Source organism: Lagenorhynchus albirostris, chromosome 10 (assembly GCF_949774975.1).
Source record: "Lagenorhynchus albirostris chromosome 10, mLagAlb1.1, whole genome shotgun sequence".
In the NCBI taxonomy this organism is placed as follows: domain Eukaryota; kingdom Metazoa; phylum Chordata; class Mammalia; order Artiodactyla; family Delphinidae; genus Lagenorhynchus; species Lagenorhynchus albirostris.
The window spans coordinates 20,202,358-20,225,020 of NC_083104.1; the positions used below are offsets into that span (position 1 = coordinate 20,202,358).

A 22,663-nucleotide genomic window follows, 5' to 3' on the forward strand; every position below is an offset into this window, starting at 1 on the left:
AATAATTTCTATCCCATGCTAATAAAGCCAAGCTTTTCCATGTTCAATTTTTATATGTTGTTCAATAACAACCTTATTAAATCACATAAATTTACATTTCAGTTTCCATATTACCTACATATATGAATTACATTTCATTATATACTGCTGTCCAGTATTTGTACCATTACACAGAGTTTCTATTATATGAATCTATAAATTCTAATTAATACATATAATTTGGTACATTTAATATTGAGATACAGTTTTGCATTTTCTAAAAATGCTCAAAATTGTTATATGTCATAAGGTTTGATCTATATCTATACCTTTTTCCTAAATTTTCAGCATGATGCTGATTATTTTAGTTTATTAGAAAACATGTGATTTAAAAACCTAAATGGGAAGGCATTAAATATTAAAATAATTTATAAATATGAAATTCTATACCTAACATTATGTAGAATGGATGAAAAAGTATATAATATATTATAAGATGGCAAATGAAGTAAAATCAATAGTTGAATTGGTAGCATGTTCTAAATGTAATTAAACAGTCATGCTCACTTGCTTTTCTGCCCCACTGTTTTAAATAGCACAATCCCAATGGAAAAACACAGGCTAAGAGTTTTTGTTCCCTCTTTGAAAGAGCTGAATCAATATTATTATAGTCAATATATCTTTATCTTTAATAGAATGGCGAGGGGAAAACATCACAAATAACAATAAGTATTTCCTAGTAATTAAAATTTAAGAAGACAAATTATATGTGTCCCTTCCAAATGTCACCTTAACATTAATAGATTTTTTTCCTTTTGCTTTTATGTGAACAGTCCCTTTCTGAGCGTTTTCATCACCAAAACTGCAGTTTTAGTGCTCGGCCTGGCTGTACTTGGAACTTTGTTTTCCGTTTCATCATTACCCTTCTAGTTTTAAGCCTGCTGTGCTTGCTGTTAGTGAACTTTGAAACCGTTAGAAACACACTGCAGCAGTGGTAGAAGGATTTGTGAAATGCTGATTAACAGTCTTATTCATTCAAGAGTATTTATCGGCCACCCACTGTATTCTCGGCACTATTCTAAGCCCTGGGAACACATCAGTGAACAAAACACAGAAAGATCTCTGCCCTTTTAAAGCTTATGTTTTAGAATGGGAAAGATGGGCAGTTAACATAGAGTGAAAACTACAGAGTAGGCTAGGAAGTGAAGGTGATACGAGCAAAGAAAAGGGAACGAACCGGGGCGGGGGGGCGGGGGGAGCGTGTGGAGGTGAAATTTTAAATACCATAGTCTGGATAGGGATTATTAAGAAGGTGTCATCAGAAGGAAGCGCTCAAGGAGGGGAGGGAGGGAGCCCTTCAATATCTGCACGGTGATGGTCCAAGCAGAGGAAGCGGTGCACAGAAAATATTGGAGCGTTCTGATAGGTAGAAGGGTCCGAAAGCACTGAGGCTGGAGCAGAGGTGAGAGGTGGGCGTAGGGGAGAGAGAGAGGACTGGGAGATGTGGGTCCAGGACAGAGAGGTAAGAAGGACACAGAGCCACGTAAGCGAAGGTCACTGGCTTTCTACTCTGAGCAAGATGGCGGGCTATGGCAGGCTGCCCGGCAGGAAGGAGCCTGAAGTTATCTAATTCACATTTTAAGAGGACTGTTCAAGGAAGGGGCTGTGCTGAGAATAGGCTGTCAGGAGATGTGCATGGAGAGGGGAGAGGACGGCAGGAATCCACTGAAGAGGGAAGGGAGACTCGAATCCAGGTATGAGCAGTTAACAGTGTGATGGAAACACAGCATATGCTTAATTTAATACCATTCCTAACTGTTTACACCTATCTAAATGCCTTTCCTACGCAAAGTTAGTTAGAAATCAGAAACTACTTAGGGTCACACTTCCATTTTCAGATCTTGAGGTCAAATGCAAGAGACAGGACTTTCTTAAAAAGCATAATTTATGCAAGGTTCTTATAGGTTCCTTTCTCTCCCTCCTAGCCAAAATAACTGTTTCCATATTACTCTTGTTTTGTTATTTGTAAGTGATACAACAATATAGAGAATTATTGATTAAATATAGCCTTATCTCGGAACTTCCAGATTAACTGATTATCTCAACAGATCTATGGGCTACCAATTACCTTCGTAACCATTCACTATTTCCTTCATTAGATATTTGAGTACATACTATCACCCAAGCATTGTGCTCGGCAGTTAGGTGTTAAACAACAACTTTCATCCTAGTTCACCTAAGATGATGTCTTAGAACCTTTATTTGTAGCAAGAACTCTTGTAATTCCACACAAAGCACTTCTTAGGATTCACACCTTGAAACAGGTTATAACAGCAAACATAGAGTTCCGGCCCTTCGCCTTTGGTGAAAGGAAGAAGGACACACATGTCTCACCATCACACAAAGTAGAGGGATAAATGCCAAGGTGAAGCCATGAGTATAATCCAGAAGCAGCACCGCGGCAGGTTTTAAAGAATGAGGAGGACTCAGGAAGCCAAGATGAAACAGGGATAACTTTCTCTTTCCCTCTCCCATGAGGTAGGAGTGGTGAGAGATACGTGCTGAATCATACACACCTCTCTTCTCTCCTTTTCTACCTTGTGACAATTTCTGCTATTTTAAGTTTAGATTCTTTGGGCAATAGCTTCTTCATGACTGGAACTAAATACATCAATTCCACTACAATGCAACATAGGTGCTGCATTATAGAAATTATCACATTATGCAAATTCACACAATAAAGACCCCAAGGCTTATGAGAAAAATGGGGTCGGGGTGCAGCACTCAAAAACAGTGACACATAAACATAAAAAATTTTAAAAGGAACCTAATAAAAGCAGTGGCACAATTTTACACATTTAATAAACACAGAAATATGACAATAAATACAGCACTTTACAATAGATACGAACTAAAGTTTGCTCTTAGAAGTGGGTGTTAGAAGGGTTCAGCTTGTAAGTTATTGTGAGCAGTAGAAACAGGGTTATCTGGAATTGAAACGGGGTTATCCAGATGTGAATGGGTGTGTATAACACATGTTGAACTGAAGTAGATGGTTTAAGGTATGTTTGCGTGTGCTTTCTGTATATACCTATGGGACTGGGTTTAGCTAGGTGCATTTCCTGCATTTATCGAGCGTTTCCAGCAGACAAAAGCACACATATACAAGTGCAAAATTCACGTTGTGCTCAAATGTCCCCCAGTATATTATTCGAGTTGTAACAAATCACATTTTCAAAACTAGCAGAACTTCCGTAGTTTGCATTGGTTCTGCACTTAAGATTTAAATAAGACTTATTCAGACAACTGGTTGTCAAAGGGCTTGAATCAACACCTTCAGGGCTGATGCAGTCTCCCTAGAAGGCTTTTTTGAGGGACGGTACCTTTGATTGATTAGAAAATAGTGCCCCTACCTCTGGGGGTGCTGCCCACTGAGTGCAGGGCCGGCTGGCTAGATTTCCCGTCTACTTGCTTTCTCAGGCAGGCTGATATTATCTAAACTAAGGTGAACTCTGAGGGGTTTATAAGCTAAAAATTCACTGATTGCTTTGCCAGAAATTCTATGGTTTAAGGTCCATGTTCTGTTTCTTTTCCCTTGCTACAGTTGTTTGTTAGCGTGGCTTATGAAAGAATTCATTCTCAGTAATTTTTAACGACTCCAAAATGCTGTTGTTAAAACGTCCTAAATTATTTCCTACTGTTTTACCGGATAATGATGAAAGAGAATCCCATTACAAAGAAGTCCAGCTAGGACACAAAAAGCAAAAACCATAAAAAAACATGAATGAGATTTTATCAAAAAGTTCTGCTTATCAAAAGATAGATTAATTGAAAATTGATTAATGTACAAACTATCACATCAACAGGCTCAAGAAGAATAATCATATGATATCAGTAGATGCAGAAAAACATGTGACAAGATCCAATATCCATTCATGATAAAAACTCTCAGTAAACTAAGAATACAGGTAACTTCCTCAACTTGGTAAAGATCATGTGCAAAATACCAACAGCTGACACAGTACTTAGCAGTAAGAACCTAAATACTTTTCTGCTCAGATGAGGAACAAAGATATCACCTCTCACCACTTCTTTCAACAGCATACTGGAAGTCCCAACTAATGCAGTAATATAAGAAAAAGAGAAGAAAAAAATAAAACTGTCTCTGTTCACAGATAACATGGTTGTCTATTGTCTAAGTAGAAAATCTTAATCTGGAACTAAGCAAGGTTGCAGGATACAAGGTTACCATGCGAAACTCAATTGTTCTTTTATATACTAGCAATCGGAATTTGAAATTGAAAACGTAATACCACTTACATTAGCAACCCAAAAAAAGACATACTCAGGGATAAATCTAACAATAATATGTACAAGATCTTCATGAGGAAAACTGCAAAGCTTTGATGAAAGAAATAAAAATAAATAAATGAAGAATATTTCATGTCATGGATAGGCAGACCCAATATTACCAAGATCCCAGTCTTTTCAACTTGATCTATAGATTCAATGCAATCTTAATCCAAACCCTAGGAAATTATTTTGTGGCTATCTACAAACTGGTTCAAAAGGAAAAGGAAAAGACCCAGAATAGCCAACATGATATTGAAAGAGAAGAATAAAGTTGGAGGACTGACACTACCAGACTTTAAGACTTAATATCAAGCTACAGTCAACAAGACATTGTCGTACTGGTGAAAGAATAGATGAACAGGTCAAGAGAACAGACTGAAGAGGCAAGCAGTAGACCCAACAAACGGAGTCAGCTGATACTTGGCACAGAAGCAAAAGCAATTCAATGGAAAAAGGATAGTCTTCTCAACAAACGGTGATTTTCAACGAACTGGACAACAACATGCCAAAAAAAAAAAAATCTAGATATAGATCTTACACCTTTCACAAAGATTAACCTGATATGGATCATAGACTAAACTGCAAAACTATAAAACTCCTAGAAGATAACACAGGAGAAAAGTCCAGGTGACCTTGGAATTGGTAATAACCTTTTAGATATAATACCAAAAGCATGATACACGGAAGAAAAAAACTGATAAGTTGGACTTCGTTAAAATTAAAAACATCTTCTATGCAAAAGACACAGGTAAGAGAATAAAAAGACAAGCCACAGACATGAAAAAAATCTTTGGAAAGCATACATCGGACAGAAGATTGGTATCAAAAATAGATTAAAACCCCTTAAAACTCAACAATATGAAAAAAAGCAACCCTATTAAAAAATGGGCAAAAGATGTGAACACACACCTCAACAAAGATGCAAATACAGATGGCAAAGAAGCACAAGATGCTCCACATCATATGTCATCAGAGACTTGCAAATTAAAATAACAAGATACCACTACATACCTTTTATAATGGCTGGAATCCAAAGCACTGACAACACCAAATGCTGGCAGGATGTGGAGCGAGAGGAATTTTCATTGCTGGTGGGAAAGAAAGATAGAAGAACCAGTTTGGAAGACAGCTCAGCAGTTTCTTATGAAACTAAGCATACTCTTACCGTATGTTCCAGCAATTTCACTCTTTTGTATTTACCCAAAGGAGTTGAAAACTTATGTCCACACACAAACCTGTACATAGATGTTCATACCAGCTTTACTCACAACCGAAAGCAATCAAAATGTCCTTCAGTAGATGAATGAATAAACTGATACATATATACAATGGAATATTACTCAGTGATAAAAAGAAATGAGCTACCAAGTCACAGAAAGACAGAGGAACATAAAATGCATATTGCTAAGGTAAAGAAGCCTATCTGCAAAGGCTACACACTGCATGATTCCAACTGTAGTACATTCTAAGCAAGACGAAACTATGGAGACAGTAAAAAGATCAGTGGTTGCCAGGCATTTGAGGTCAGGGAGGGATGAGCTCACTACTCCCACCTCAGCATCAGTTCCATTTTTTGTGCTTTCAGTTACCTGCAGTCAGTTGTGGTCTGAAAATGGAAAATTCCAGAAACAACAAACTCTTAAGTTTTAAATTGCACACCGTTCTGAGCGGCGTGATGAAATCTTGGGTTGTGCACTCTCTCCTGCCCGGGATCTCCAACCATAACATCACCTGCTCCGGACATCCAACCACTGACAACATCATGGCTGGTAGCCTAACACTATGTCACAATGCCTTTAGCATTCACTTGTCTTCATCTCATCATGTGGGGATTTTATCATCTCACATCATCACAAGAAGAAAGGTGAGTACAGTATAATAAGGTATTTTGAGAGAAAGACCACAGTCACATAACTTTTATTACAGTGTAATATTACGAACGTTCTATTTTATTACTCATTACTGTTATCTCTGACTGTGCCTAATCTTTTTTTCCACTTTCTCACTTCGTCCCAGCTTACCCTTCCCCCTCCCCATGTCCTCAAGTCCATTCTCTACCTCTCCGTCTTTATTACTGTCCTGCCCCTAGGTTCTTCAGAACCATTTTTTTCTTTTTTTAGATTCTGTATATATGTGTTAGCATACGGTATTTGTTTTTCTCTTTCTGACTTACTTCACTCTGTATGACAGACTCTAGGTCCATCCACCTCACTACAAATAACTCAATTTCGTTTCTTTTTATGGCTGAGTAATATTCCATTGTATATATGTGCCACATCTTCTTTATCCATTCATCTGTCGATGGACACTTAGGTTGCATCCATGTCCTGGCTATTGTGAATAGTGCCGCAATGAACGTTGTGGTACATGACTCTTTTTGAATTACGGTTTTCTCAGGGTATATGCCCAGTAGTGGGATTGCTTAATTTATAAATTAAACTTTATCATAGGTATTTATGTACATTAAAATTAGAGTATACATATATATGGGGTTTGGTACTAGCCACAGTTTAAGGCCTCCACTAGGGGTCTTGAAACATACCCCCTATGGATAAGGAGTACTACTGTAGATGGAGCACAGAGGATTTTTAAGGCAGTGAAAGTATTCTCTATACTGCAATGATGGATACAGGTAATTACTCATTTGTCAAAACCCCAAGAGTGTACAACACAAAGAGTGAATGAGCTCTGATGCAGACTACTACACTTTGGTTTACAATGATGCATCAATATCGGGTCAGCAATTGGAACAATTGTACCACACTAATCCAAGATAGTAATAAAAGAGGAAACCGTATTTGAGAGGCTGAGGGGTTATATGGGAACTCTTTGTTCTTTGTACTCAGTTCTTCTGTAAATTAAAACTGCTGTAAAAAAATAAAGGTTATTAATCAAAAAAGAGAAAGCTTAAGAAAAATGAGTAAACAAGCTACATATTATACATACACACACACCCCACACATAATTCTGTTAAATATTTGACAATTCTTGTAAATATATATATTCACAGGACATTATACATGTACATATATGCCTCAATATATTTTCTTTTATGAGTTATCTGTTAACATTTTTTTGTTTATTAGGCTATTCTTCATTCATTGTTGATGTTTAGGAGTTCTTTCTATATCCAGATATAATATATATATGCACATACACGTGAATTCATATATGTATATATGTGTAAGTATATATACATGTATATGTGAATTCATATATATATAAAATATATGTGAACATATATATATTCATAGTACCTAGATTTGACAAAGGAATCGTATCCAGATGTATAAAGAACTCCTAAAGATCAACAATAAAAGAAAAATATCCTAAAGACAAATAGTAAAAAAAAAAACTTCGATACCTCATTAAAATATAAATATTAAGGGACAGTAGGTATATGAAAAACTCCACAATGAGCTAGCACTTCATATCCACTAGAAATACTAAAATTAAAAAGGACTGACAAAACCACCTGTTAACAATATGGAACAAATGGAACCTTCAAACATTAATGGTAGGGATGTAAAACGATACAACCTCACTGACACAGTATTTGGCTTTTTCTTATAAATAGTCTCACCCCATGGCCACCATGACCAAGTAATTCTATCCATTAGTATTCATACAAAAGAAGTAAAAACCTATGTTCACAAAGACTTACATCTGAATCTTCTTAGCAGCATTATTCATAAGAGTGGAAAAGTGGAATACATTGTGGTATATCTATACAATATATAAGCACTCAGCAATAAAGGATGAATGAACTAATTATATATGCAAAAATATGCAAAAAGTATCAAAAACATTCTGTTAAGCAAAAGAAGCCAGAACCTAAAGAACACATATTGTGTGATCCATTTATGTGAAATCTAAAAACAAGTAAAACTAATCCATTGTGATAAAAATTGGATAAAATAGTTGCAAGGGAAATTGCCTGGAAAGGGGCATTAGGTAAGTTTCTGGGAAATATTCTGTCTTGTTTGAGGTGACCATTGTATGGGTGTATACAATTGTCAGAACTCACTGAACATTCAAGACCTATGTACTTTACATTATGTTAATTACAGCTAAATATAAATGCCCAGATGCCAGCACAATAAAATATACACACATGAATTAAAATGTTTCCTACTATAGAATTTGGGCAGACCCTGTTCCCAAGCTAATCATTTTGAAGACAGATTGAAATATTTTATTATATTCTTATTACTCTCAGCAATTCTTATCCTGAGAGAGTTTCATTCTATACTAAACAAGCAAAAATGAATGTCTCACAAGAGAATCACGTAATGCTGCTAAGTGTCAGACACGAAGGTATGTTTTACCTAATGAGGTGTCTCACAGTTTTGTTTCACCCGAGACAAATTGATGAACTTTGGAACTACCGATGCCGTATTTCTGAAGAACATCACCACCTTAACATTTGAAACTCAAAGCTCATAAGAATCAACACTTTAGTGAGAGCTTTCTTTCACTGCAGAGGGACACTTCTTCAAAATTTAAAGCATTTTGAGCTTTTCTGAGGACTGCATCTATTTTTTAACTGTTTCTTTGTTCTTCTCATTTGAGCTTTTTCAGTGAGTTTCTGCTCTTTTCAATGAATATCTCAATAGGTTGTCCAAACTATTCTCTAAGAAACCAGGAACTCAAAGAAAAATTCAGTGATCACCCATCCACGTCCAATCACTAAACAGTGGAAATGTATTTAATTTCTCAAGTGAAAAAAAAAATGGAATGAGGGCCCAGGTATTGAATTAAACGAAGTATCCTCTTTGTTCAAAACCCTGGTAGAATTATCTCAAAACTAAAATGGAAAGATAAAAAAAGATTGACTAGAAATTATAACTATATTGTGATGAGGCACAAATGTAAAACCATAGCCAAAGTATTTATCAACCAAATCCCTGATGAATCTGACGAGGGGAAGGATACTTTAAAACCTGACTTTGTCTGAATTTGCGCCTAGTAGATAGCCACAGGTGCTGCTATGAACAATAAAAAAGAATGTCCTTTAATGGGTCCAAGGTTAGAAGCTTACAGTTTAGGACTTGGGTCGTTACTTTGGTTTCATCAAATCAAGGGTTCCAGTTATGATGTCTTGCACACTCTTTGCCTGGCTAAGACAAAAAGTAATGGCTAAGAACCATTCAGGTCTCAACCTCAACATCTCTTTTTCTTAGAAACCTTTCCTAACTGCTCCCCCAACTCTTTCTACTAGGTTAATCTCAAGTCACATGCTCTTACAACAACTTGGAATTTGCAATCAAACATATTAGGATTTTTATATAACTAGTGTTGTGATGATTCATTTACTGTGTCTCCACCACTTACTATCTTCAAAGATCCATCAGGATAGGGATCATGCTTATCTTGTTCATCACTGTAGCTCCAATCTTTGTTGAATGAATGAATCATCACAATAAGACGGGAGGATACCAAATAAAAGCCTTCACAAGAGCCTATACTCGTGACCTATATCAGGTATCAAAGAAAGAAGAGAGAAATACCATATGTAGACTATAACATCCTCACTGGTGATGTCCATTAGATTTCAAGCTCAATTTTTTGCACAGAGATACCCAACTGTTTCAGTATCATTTGTTAAAAGCACTTTCTACTGTATTGCCTTTGTACCTTTGTCAAAAGTCAGTGGTTTATCTATATGTGGGTTTATTTCTGAATTCTATTCTTTCCACTGATTTATCTGGGTTGAAGACAATTCTATACCATTTTGATCACTGATTCTTGAAACCAGGTAGTTTTAGTCCCTAACTTTTTCTTCTTTAAAATTTTTTGGCTATTCTAGGCCCTTTGCATTTCCATCTGAAGTTTAGAATCGGTTGTCAATCTCCACACAAGCCTGCTGACATTTTGATTAGATTGCATACGATCTATAGATCAATCTGGGGAGAAGCAACCTTGATTATAATGAGTCTTCTGACTCATAAGCAGAGTACATATCTCCATTCCTTTAGATTTTCATTAGTTTCTCTCAGCAATATTTTACAGCATTCAATGTCATGGTTTCTCACATATTTTGTCAGATTTACCCCTCAGCAATTCATACATTTTTACACTATTTTAAATAGTATAAAATTCTTATTCTGAATTTTGTTTCCTGATTGTTGGTTGCAAGTCTATGGAAACACATTTATTTTAAATATTGATACTATATCCTTCAACCTTGGAAAAAAAGGATTCTACATTGATTGAAAAAGATACCCTTGAAGTTACCAGTGAAATCAAGACATCTACAAATGTCAGGACTTTACAATTTGTGTGAATAATGGAGATTGTTGACACATTTTTATGAGGATAGTTTCTAGGTGTTACTCCAATTGTACCACTAGAACATTTCTGTTCAGTGTTGTTGCGTGAGAAAATATGGAAGAAATACACATTGTAAACTTTAAAACTCTACACAAATACCATGTAGTACACACTACTAACAAATCACATTTGAACAAATGAATGAATAGATGAGGAGTACAACAATGAATGCTTGGAAGATCAACTCTGAATACAGAAAATTCTGAATTGTCTGCCACCACTGGTTTAGAATATGCTATGCCATCTCAGTGGAAACTCGGATGTTAGAAGGCTTTCCTTACCCATCTCTTCAGTCTGATCACCCATCTCTTCAGTCTGATTAGCAATATGTGTCACATGATTTGTCTTTGTCTTAAACGATACAGAGATTGAGAAGCCAGTGGAGTAACTTTTTGAAGAATTTATACTATTCATCAACTATTAGTATATTTATCATAGATACCTTTTAAGCAAAAGTTAAAGCTTTATTCCATCATTACCTTGGACAAGCTGAATATAATCTATCTGGGAAATTCTGAATGTGAAGGTGATCTGGATGTGAGATCAGTTGCTCAACTAATCATGAGCATTCTTCTGTGGGATCCAGTTAGTTAGGGCAGATTTAATTTTCCTCTACATAGTTTCACACTCATCCTTTCTGCATTTAAGGTCTCAAAAGATGCCAAGAATCCAAAATAGACCCATGTTCTTCAGGGCATACAAATAACTCCACTATCTTACGAAAACTTTAGTCTGGGAATGGCCAAAAGCTCTGTCTACTGACATGGAAGTGATGCTGATGTTTAAAAAACTATTAGTGGGAGAGGAATTTGGACATTATCCTTTGTCACACTTATTAGAAGAAGAAAGAGAAGGAGGGGGAGGAGAGGGTGGGGATGCAAACAAAATCCTTGCCTTTCCACGTTAAGTATCTAAGTTTAACAGCCTCAGAATCCTCAACCCAGGAATCCTTGCAGATTATGAAGGGAGACTTTCTTGATCAGGGTATGTCACCTCCTCAAAATGATTTAGTGTTTGCAGTTCCTCTTCAAATCTCTGCTTCAGCTATCATAGTGGTTGTGTGCAATATACTATTGTTTCTAATAAAAGATATGCTCTGTTGAGTTAAAGCAATTTGGGGGCAGGAACCTCATCCAAGCTGTCACATTTGGTCTCTTCACTGTCAGACAAATGGTTAGGATCAAAGGACTCAGCCTTGAGAAACAGCCTGTTGGATGACAGAGGACAACAGGCTTGCCACGTTTCTTAATATTTGTCATGTTGTTCCATGTTCAATAAAAGGACCCAATGCTACTGAATTACTGAGTGATTTATAAAGGCTTAAGCAAGCAGGTACCAAACAAGAAAATATTCTAGATGCTACATTTCTAAACCTTTCCTTCCAATCAGTATTGCTTCTGCTAATGTTTCAATGAGAACTATAAATTTAGGTCAGTGTAAGTTTTTGACAATATCACTGAATTTAAAGAGCCATGGATGTGGATGGTAAAAAAGTAACTTCAAAAATATTTCTCTGTTGAACTTGACCGCAGGAGAATTATTAGAATTATTTTCTTTCAAATAACATACAACTAAATTTTAGAGGTTATTCATCCTGAGGCCTCACACAGGCCTCAAATAAGAAGTAATTCTTACTGGTTTAAAATAATTGCTAAATTAGTGTTCCTAGGTATTTTCATCAATTAATATAGAAAATAGGCAACTCTGAATAGGCCATTAGTCCACTGGTTGACAGAGTATACAAGCAAAATTTCAAGGTGTGACAGGGAACTTCTTGGTTCAATTTCTTTGGTGCTCGTAACAGAGAAAGGTAATAGTGCTAAAAGTGAGGCTGGAGATCAAGAAGTCCAACATTGTTATTTCACAAATGAAGAAGCTGAGAACCAAGGAAATTAAATGATGTGACCATATTCTCTTTGCTGATTCCTAACAGGGCAGCGCTTAGAACACTCACTCTTGACACATGGTCTAGTGCCTATTAGGTCAATCTGCCTCCTACAAATGTTCCTGGCTCCTCTCCTTCTCCTTCTCCTCTTTCTCCACCTTCCCCTCCTCTTTCTCCTCCTTTTTCTTCTTCAGTCCTTTAGTTCAGTGGTTCTCAAATGAGGGCAATTTTGTCCCTCAGGGGGCAATGTCTGGGAAGGGAGTGCTACTGGCATCCAGTGGGTAGAACCAAGAAATGCTGTTAAACATCCTATAATGTACAGGACAGCCTTCCTGCACACCAACAGCAAAAAAAAAAAATCAATCTGGAAGACCAAAAATGTCAATAGTACTGAAATTGATAAAACCTACTCTAGTTACATTCTACAGTGATTAAAAGTGGGTATTATTTAGATTCGTTTTTTTTTTTAGGGTAGAATCTTCTATATTCTTAATGATCTCTTACGTATAACTCCAGTATGAAAATAAAAGCAGTTTTGATTTGAATAGATTTATTTTATGAGCACAGATCCACAATTTTTACATATTATGGAGTCATTCAGTGAAAACCCACAGTTACTATGTCAGTGACATCCAGTGCGGGGTGGGGGGCGGCGGTACTTGGTATTTAACACATTTTAGTCTGTCTTTCATTATCATTTGAAAAAATATGTAAAAATGTGTTTAAAAGTGAGATCCAAATCAAACATTTTTAAGATTCCTAAATGGACCACGTCTTGCTCTGATCTGTTTGCTATAACCCGCAAATAATATAGTCCAAGTACTAAGACCTGATTTTTCAAAAAATGTAACACATGACTTTTATGCAAATATGAAATTAACGAGTCAAAAAGGTATTTAATCAATTAATGAGGGAGCCAGTAAAATTACTAAAACTGGTTCAAAGGAGAACTTGAATAACAGCAACACACACACACGCACACGCACACACACACACACACACACACACACACACACACACGTCCAGTCAGAAATGTTGACATGGCAAAACTAGTTACTAATCCATTGGGTAATAAAATGTAACATTTGGGGTCTTTTCTACAGGATGGAAATTAATTGTATATCTACTGGAAGAAAATTCATTTACTTCATTATGAACAAAAATCACTGCAACTTAACCTCTATTCCAATAGAGGTGTACAGTGACATAGACACAGACCACCAAAGGTGCATACCCCTGTAGGATCTCATAATCCCAGACCAGGAAGGTCTGCTAAACAATGCCCAATACTCCACTCAAAGACACGCAGTAATCTCTTTTGCCCATTTTCAAGTCACTGACAGTTTTTCCTGGCACAAGTCAGTCCAGAAGCTTCTGTATTATGAAGAACCCTTAGAAGAACTCAGAGTCATTTCCAAGTTTTATTTAAAGATCTCATTCCTCCATTCTACCCCCACCTAACCCTTCTGTTTCTAAGAAGTCCTACACAATTAGGTCCACTGAGCCTATACTTTTTAGACCTCATGTGAGTTAGAGAGGAAAATGTTAATTACTTAATGTAAAAATAAACCAGGAGAACACGTTTTTTTTTCACTGATTGCCTGACTGTTTTCTGGTACTTACAGCTGAGAGGGAAATTAAATTATCATCACTGATTGGAAGCTCAATGCTTGTTTTTATTTGGGGAGCAATCTGGAAACGGGAGATGCTATTAGATAGAAAGGTAAAATGTGATCTCCATGTTGAGCGCTCTGCATGCCTACCTGCAAGGATGCAGCAGTATTTCTAGAACTGAAATTCTTACAGGTCATAAACCATCTTGGTCCTATTTCTCCATGAAAAGGAAAGGAAAGGGACTATTTTTATAACATTTTATCTGATTAAAAGAGAAACACATTAGTTCTACAGAATTTGTAAAATACAGAAAATCACAAAGAAAAACACAAAATATATCTGTAATCTCCAGACCCGCAGGTAAACACTGCTGATATGAGTATGACATGTATCTTTCCTTGTCTTTCTCTCTCTCAGACAACTGACCTCGGTTTTTCTCTCTATTTTTCTGCCTTTTTTATATACACATATCTGTTTATTTAAATAAACTTAATTTTTAGTACCCCTTGCATACATCGTTTTTAGTAACTTGCTTTTTCATGTAATGATATATACTTCCCATATCACTAAAAAATTTTGCAACTCCATTATAAGTATGTGAATTTTATTATAAACATGAATTTCATTAAAATTATATTAACATTATAAAAATTTATAATTGCTTGCTTTTGTGTCAACTTTTAGGATATATGGAAAGAAAATAAAAAGTTTTATTTTAATTATTTATATAGGTACTAACAGAAGAAAAAGTACACACTGTATTAATCAAATTTTAAAATCATTTTTGTTTTAAATATTCTGAAATGAATTCTCAGCTTTATTATCATCCTGATTAGTTTTCATAGGTGAATCTGACATTAATGAAATGAGAAAGCCTTAAGTTTGTTAGATAACTTACAGAAATTGTTATGTAAGGTTCACAGTACAATGTGGCTACTGTTTTATTTTCTAAATTCAGATAGTATTATACAATATATTTGTGCCAAATAACTCGAACTGTTCTTTTGTGTTCTTCTAGTACAAATTCCATAATCTCAGAGATTGTTATAAATCAGAAATTACTAAATAATATGTTGTTTAGAATAAAATAGTGATTAATATGAAAAAAGGAAAGCCAGTTATATAATGTGGGATAAAAGATAAAAGATAAGATAAAAACTATTCTCAGCTTCTAAAAACAATATTTGGTATTGAGTATCTCTTTGTTAGAGCTAAACGTGAAGTTGTGGGGATTAGGTGTGAGGAAAATGGGAACCACAGAAGATAATCAAAGAATAACAATCCATATATTTCTCATTTTAGTCCTCTGTCCTCCTTTTTAGTATGGGTTTTCCCTCACACAGACTTTATTAAATACACAAGTGCCTCTAATTTTTTTTAACTTTCTCAATTGAATATCATACCTTATCTAACACAATATTTTAAAATTACAGTTTTAAAATTTTTAACATACTAAATACAAGGTTCTTAAATACCTCATACTGACTTTCTCTTTTATGATATTTGCGGGTTGTATTTTTTCAACGGACCAGGCATGAGTCAATTCCATCTACATTTTTTGCTGGTGTAAAATACCGGCATAATTTATTTTAATCAATGTAGCCCTCAGCCATTTCATGTTCTTAAGGGAAGGGAAGGGAAATCTCTAGAGAAGAAGAAAACTGAAAAGTGTGAATCACCTACATTTCTCATTTACCCATGCTAATTAAGACCAAGCATTTGAAAGTTACCATCTGAAGGAAAATTAAGCCAATTAACCCACTGATGAAGATAATTTTCAATATTCTATCAGGAGGCAAAAATCTTCACCAGCCGTTCTTATTTCTACTGTGGAGGTAATTTCCGTACTGTCTCTGAGCGTTAAGAACTCAAACTGAGCTTCACGCCCGTTCTGGGGGTTCTAATTGCAACTTTTATTTAAATTCTGATTTTCTGCCCCACAGCTTGATTTCTGATTGGCTGGACCTGATTACTTTCAGACCTGACAAGATTTTATTTGTAGGCCCTCGGAAACTTGCATGGATGAACATTCCCTGAGTTTAGAGGGAAATCCTCCTAAGATCTAGCTTTCCATGTCAACTGGAGCATAAGAACCACTAGAGGTTCTTTAGGAAAGGGATTAATTTGGGAGCATTAATTACCAAATAATTATAGCCTATGTATAAGTTACTCAAGAAGATGTATTTCTAGATCTAAAGCTGTTTCTCAGATGAATACGTTTCCTTTTCATTTCAGCATAGGCAGCATTTCATCTATTTATCGTTTTTCTTTATGCCTGGACTCAGCTACCATGGCTAGCAAAAAAGACACATTACAGTAAAAATGCCTTTGCTAACCGAAATTGGGCAAGTTACTTTGCCCATTTCTTTGTAAAAATCTTTCCTTTTTGGGGGGAAGGGAGATTGAAAGAATTAAATGAGATATAGTTTAAAAACCTGGACACTTTTAAATATAAACAAAAGTAATTATTATTTATCTAAATATTTAAACACTTTCAGTTTTCCAGACAACAATGAACTAGCTTGCACAGAATAAAATTAAATTAAAATTGTTATTTTACATGTGGCCCTGTTCATGTTTTTAAATGATCTGCAGGGCTACTCTAGGCTTTGAGTGTATGATCCTTGCTCTGGGTTCTCCACACTGGCATACATATCCGCTTAGTCTTGTTGGGTTCCAGCTTAAATACTTTTGGAAAAATGTTATTACCCCTGCTCAATGACGAAAATAAATCAACAATCTCTGTCTAAGTTCCCACAATCTCCTCCTATACATTATTTCTGAAACTAGACCATCTTAAACTGCCCTCAGTGCAAGCAAGAAGAGATAATAATGCTATGAGTCTCTTGGGAGATAGAGGTTGACATTTTAGGATGAAGTTTTTACACAGCTAAAATCTGATTTTTATTCATTTAATATTTTTATAATATGCTTTTAAAAATAAAAACTTTAAGCAATTTGACTAGAATACTACTACATTAGAGACGTTCAAATAGCCTTTAGGAAAACTCTGTTATTCCTAATCAATCACGATCATCTGTCAATGGAAATAACTGAATATTACATTGAATTATATTTACTATTAATGATAACTTAGGAAACAGTGGTTCTTATTGTACATTGATTTTTGGAAAATCTACACGAAGAGACAGTTGCTCTCTCTACTTTAATCAAAGCAAAATCAAATCATGGACCCACTAGCTACCAGCACACTTCTGAAAATAAATGGTTTTTTTCTTCTTAAAAGCATGCAATGAACTCCTTTGAAATTTCTTTGACCTTGTGGTTAGTTTGGAAATGTCTACATATGTGTCTTTCCTGGTTTGGGCTTCATGAGTTCTCTGACACAGTGGAAACGACTCTGAAAGTACACCAGAAACCACCAGGTATATAAAAGGACATGGGAGGCAACTAATCATTCTATTACCATTTTGCTACAAGCCAGTTAGCCTGTACTACCTAGGGCCTAGCCAATGAGTCATAAAATTTGGAGACCTCTCACCAGAAAGGCTCTTCATACAGGGCATATGCCTCGCTTCAGTCTCTTCTGCTTCTCTCTCAAAGAGTTTCTGGAAAACTCTTAGTCCCTTTCTTAACAAGGAATATGACAATAAACCAAGATAAAAGAAGAAGCTCTATATGTATAATACCATTTTACACAGAGTATAATTGTGGTTGGGTTTTCACCTGTTGGGGAATCTGTTTTTATTTCCTACATAACCTATATCCTGGAATTGACTGTCTCAAACCCTTCCCATCAGCACCACATTGGCAAATACGGAAACATCTAGTCACAGCGCTAACCTGAGAACTGATCAAACAGAAAGGGAACCATCTGGGGGCAATAACTATGTAGTAGCATGAAATTTGGAGATCTTACGTGAGACTTGTTACTTCCATGCATTACCTCATTGACTCAATGAAGAAGGTAAATAGACCAAAGAAAACAGAGTTCAACTTTTGAGTTTTGAGTTCTACCATAATGTTTTGATATTTAAAAGAAAGAGGATACATTTTACTTGTAACAGTTGACCATGGCGCATGGAAATCAATGAAGTTAGAATACTCCCTCACACCATACACAAAAATAAACTCAAAATGGCTTAAAGACTTAAATATAAGACAGGACACCATAAAACTCTTGGAAAAGAACATAGGCAAAATATTCTCTGACATAAATCGTAGCAATGTTTTCTTAGGTCAGTCTCCCAAGACAACAGAACGAAAAGCAAGTATAAACAAATGGTACCTAATCACACTTAAGAACTTTTGCACAGCAAACCATAAACAAAACAAAAAGACAACCTACAGACTGGGATAAAATATTTGCAAATGATGCAACCGACAAGGGCTTAATTTCTAAAATATACAAGCGGCTCATACAACTCAAAAACAAAACAAAAAAAACAAACCAATCAAAAGATGGGCAGACACCTAAAAAACATTTCTCCAGAGAAGACATACAGACAGCCAATAGGCACATGAAAGGATGCTCAACGTCCCTAATTATCAGAGAAATGCAAATTAAAACTACACTGAGGTATCACCTCACACCGATTGGAATGGCCATCATTAAAAAGTCTACAAAAGTCTCTTTCTGCGGAGAAAAGGGAACCCTCCTACACTGTTGGTGGGAATGTAAATTGCTGCAGCCACTATGGAGAACAGTATACAGCTTCCTTAAAAAAATAAAAATAGAGTTGCCATATGATCCAGAATCCCACTCCTGGGCATGTATCCAGAGAAAACTTTATTTTGAAAAGATACATGTACCTCAATGTTCACAGCAGCACTATATACAATAGCCAAAACATGGAAGCAACCTCAATGTCCATGGATAGATGAATGGATAAAGAAGATGTGGTATAAATATACAACGGAATACTATTCAGCCATAAAAGAGAATGAAATAATGCCATTTGCAGCAACGTGGATGGACCTAGAGATTATCATACTAAGTGAAGTAAAAAAGACAAGTATCATATGATATCACTTATATGTGGAATCTAAAATATGATATGAACGAACTTATTTACAAAACAGAAACAGACTCACAGACATTGAAAACAAACTTATGGTTACCAACGGGAAAACGGCAGGGGGGAGGGATAAATTAGGAGTTTGGGATTAGCAGATATAAACTACTGTATATAAAATACATAAACAACAAGGTCCTACTGTATAGCTCAGGAAACTGTATTTGATATTCTGTAAAATAAACCATAATGGAAAAGAATATGAAAAAGAATATATATATAAAACTGAGTCACTTTGCTGTATTTTGCTGCACACCAGAAACCTAATACAACACTGTAAATCAACTGTACTTCAATTTAAAAAAAAATTAATTTCATTTAACAACAACAAAAGAGTTGGCCATGGGAAAATCTAGAAATTTGTTATATTACAAAATCTCAATGGTGAACATCAAAAGGATGTTCTGAAAAATCCACACATCTTGTATTAGGTTCCCTGGAAATAGGCTCCCCATCAGAAAGCTGCCTGAGGAAGGTTAACTGGGGTGCACTCCTGGGATAGACACTTGTAAAGCAGTGAGAAAAGCAGGACTGGCCTGACAGAGAAGCTGCCCTGCAGTGTGGTTGTGACTGAGACCTCCCCGTTCCCACGGGGAGCTCTTGAGCTGGGGAGGCCCTTCAGTGGGGTCCCAGTCCAAGGTAAGGATTCGGTGCCTTTGCATCCCCCTTTATTTGTCAGTTGCAGGCTGACAGCCACCCCTAACCCTAACTATAACCTTGGGAAGGCAGTTCACGGCTGCGGAGGGACACAGCTGTAAGCCATCTGCAGCCGATATTTGCAGCAGCTGGAAGGTGAGTGCATTGGGCCCTGAATTGTGGACCAGGTGGAACACCAAGGTATCTACTGCAGGGCATAAAGTTTATTTTATAAATGCTGGAAAGAGAAGGACATTAGCTGACCACCTCTTTTCCAGATAAATCTTGCCCAAATTAGAGAGGAACAGCTGGAAGGAAAGGAATAGAGTTATATTCTCCCAGGTTCCTAAAATGGGGCTTGTACTCTGCCATGTGTCTGGGGTAAAAACCCCAGAGGGAAGGGAGGGAGGTAGATGGAGAAGCATCTGAATTTCCCCACCCACTGAGGGAGACTGAGAAGTTGACCGAGGAATGGCTATTAGATTTCAAGAGGTCTAATGGATGGGGTTGGGAGAAGACAAAAGAGCAGACTGTCCATTAAAGCCACTGGGAAGTACACATGCCCCAGCCAATGTTACAATGGCAGGGTATCAATGCCCAGGACCTCAGGAGAAGGGCTGGATCTCAGCAGAGCCAAAAGTAGGAGAGCTGGGCCAGGGGGCAGATGCCCTGACACCCATCCCCACTTAAAAATAATACAGTAGCACCTAACCACCCTAGGAAGAAGGAAGATGGAGAAGGGAGACTCACAATTGACAAAGTATAAACCTGAAGCGGTGAGTACACAGAAGTGACAGGGCTAAAGTGGACTTTCCTAGGTGAAGTTGTCCAACATCACACGCTTGAACAGGCTTTCAGTTTTGAGGGAAGTTACGTTCATTGTACCTGAGTTTGCTCACCGCTTTCTCTGAAAGGGAAAAATAAAGACCCCTTCAGAAGTCAGCATTAGTGAGTATTATCAAAGATTGAGAAGTACTTGAGGTTAGTACTCAGACCTTTGACACAACAATGTGCTAAGGTCCTGGAAGGGTGAAGGACTGGATGGACAAATGGTGACAAAGTTTCCCTAGTGTCTCTTTTATTTCTTCTATTTAGAGAACCATCTATCTCCTATCGGTCTGGCCCTATCCCATCAGGATAAGGTAGAAGGAGGACAGCTGCTCATCACATGTCCTTCTGTTCTTTCAATACAAAGTGTGGGCCTATGACCCAGTGTGGCTTTAAACCAAGTGTCATTTAAGCTGGGAGTGGGAATGGGATCAACCAGAACCAATCAGAATCCTTACGTGGGACAAAGAGGATGTCTCCCCTTTGATACTCAAAGTCCTCATAACCATAAAGACCTTCAGTTACTGGTCTTTACTGCCATGGGGAAAACTGGCTTCCTGGAAAGGAAAAGAGAAAGTCAACGAGAAGAACACAGAGGAGGAGAGATGATTCTCTTGGTTGAGCCCCTGGATCCAGCCATGCCTGAAGTCAAGTTCATTCTTTTTCCTTTTTTTAAATGAGAAAAAAAATTCCCATATTTTAGTCGAGTCCGTTGGAGTTTGTTATCAGTCATTTGGGACCAAAAAGTTCTGATGAATACATCTTCCTATGACCCCAAATTAAAGGAGGATTCAAGGTACTATTATAAAGAGAAAAATAAGGTGGCCTCAAACTGACAATTGCCCTGGGAAAGACTGTGTAAAGGACACTTGAATAGAATGATTTTACACTTTTTCTGCTGAGGGTTCTTTAACTTAATAAAAGACATCCATTTTAAACGTGTCCTAAATCATGTTCACCTGATGTCTTGGTTAGAGGAAGTAGATGACTGACACGGGCAAAGGGGTGAAATATTCTGAGGGGGTAAGTCTCCCTATTCGGGAAAGGGTGCTGGGTTTTACTCCTGGGGCAAGCTATTTGATAGCTTTGTGCCAGGTGGCTGCCTGGAACAGTGTGTAGAACAGCATTCTGAGCCTGGGTCTGGGCACAGTAGAAAAGTGGTCTCAGCTGGTTACTGCTGTCTGTCACAGGAGTTGGAGGGGGAAATGGTGTGATCTATGGCAGGTGTTTTTGCTACTTCTGCCTGGCTATAGAGTCTTATTCTCAAAAGCAGAGCTTTTGAGCAACGGCTTTTACTCCAACAGGAATTTCCTGGGTCAGTGAAGAAATTCAATAGCTTCTGTTAGCTTCCGATATGTAAACTTGCAATATTTAACATTACAACTAAAAAAAGATTTACTCCTTGGCCTGAAACTTTCTCACAGAAAATTCTTATGAATTTCACTAAATTCAAAGGGATGCTTCCCAGTGATATGCATCCCTTTCAACAGTTAAAATGAGGGTGAGAGGAGCGGGGGAGGGGAAGGAGGGGTTCTATACCACACAGATGAGTAGCGATTCCATTTAAATCAGCCATAAAATTATGTGGTTGGTTAAAAAAAGAAGAAACTGACCAAGGTCTGCACAATACATGCAGTAAAATCACCTCATTGTATTTAGATGGATTTGGAAGACAACAGAAGGAGAAATGTAATGTAAAATACCGTGAATTTTACCACCCATCCGTGAGTAATACACTGCTAAGATAGAGCATATTTACAGTAGAGAGAAGGAGTCCAGATTTGTCCCAATTAACCTTGTAACTAGATGTACTCCAGTGCTTATTAATGACAGTAATGAGATGCAGACAAGACAATGCATTAAACATCATTGGCATATAAATTAAATTCACATACAGTTTAAAAGAAATAGATACCTTTATGTACTGGACACGAAAGGAAATTATTAAGAAGCTATTTCATAAGAAAAAGCTAATTAGAAAGAAAATTCAATACTTTCT

General features: G+C 36.7%; 1 long non-coding RNA gene across 1 annotated transcript in view; it reads right to left on the minus strand.

Annotated features, from left to right (window-relative positions):
* The window catches only part of LOC132526848 (uncharacterized), a 182,447-nt gene that overhangs the window by 98,724 nt on the left and 61,060 nt on the right, over window positions 1-22,663 (minus strand). The window contains exon 2 of the long non-coding RNA XR_009542721.1: window positions 5,344-5,420. This is a non-coding gene — a long non-coding RNA (uncharacterized LOC132526848). The remainder of the gene's footprint in view (window positions 1-5,343; window positions 5,421-22,663) is intronic.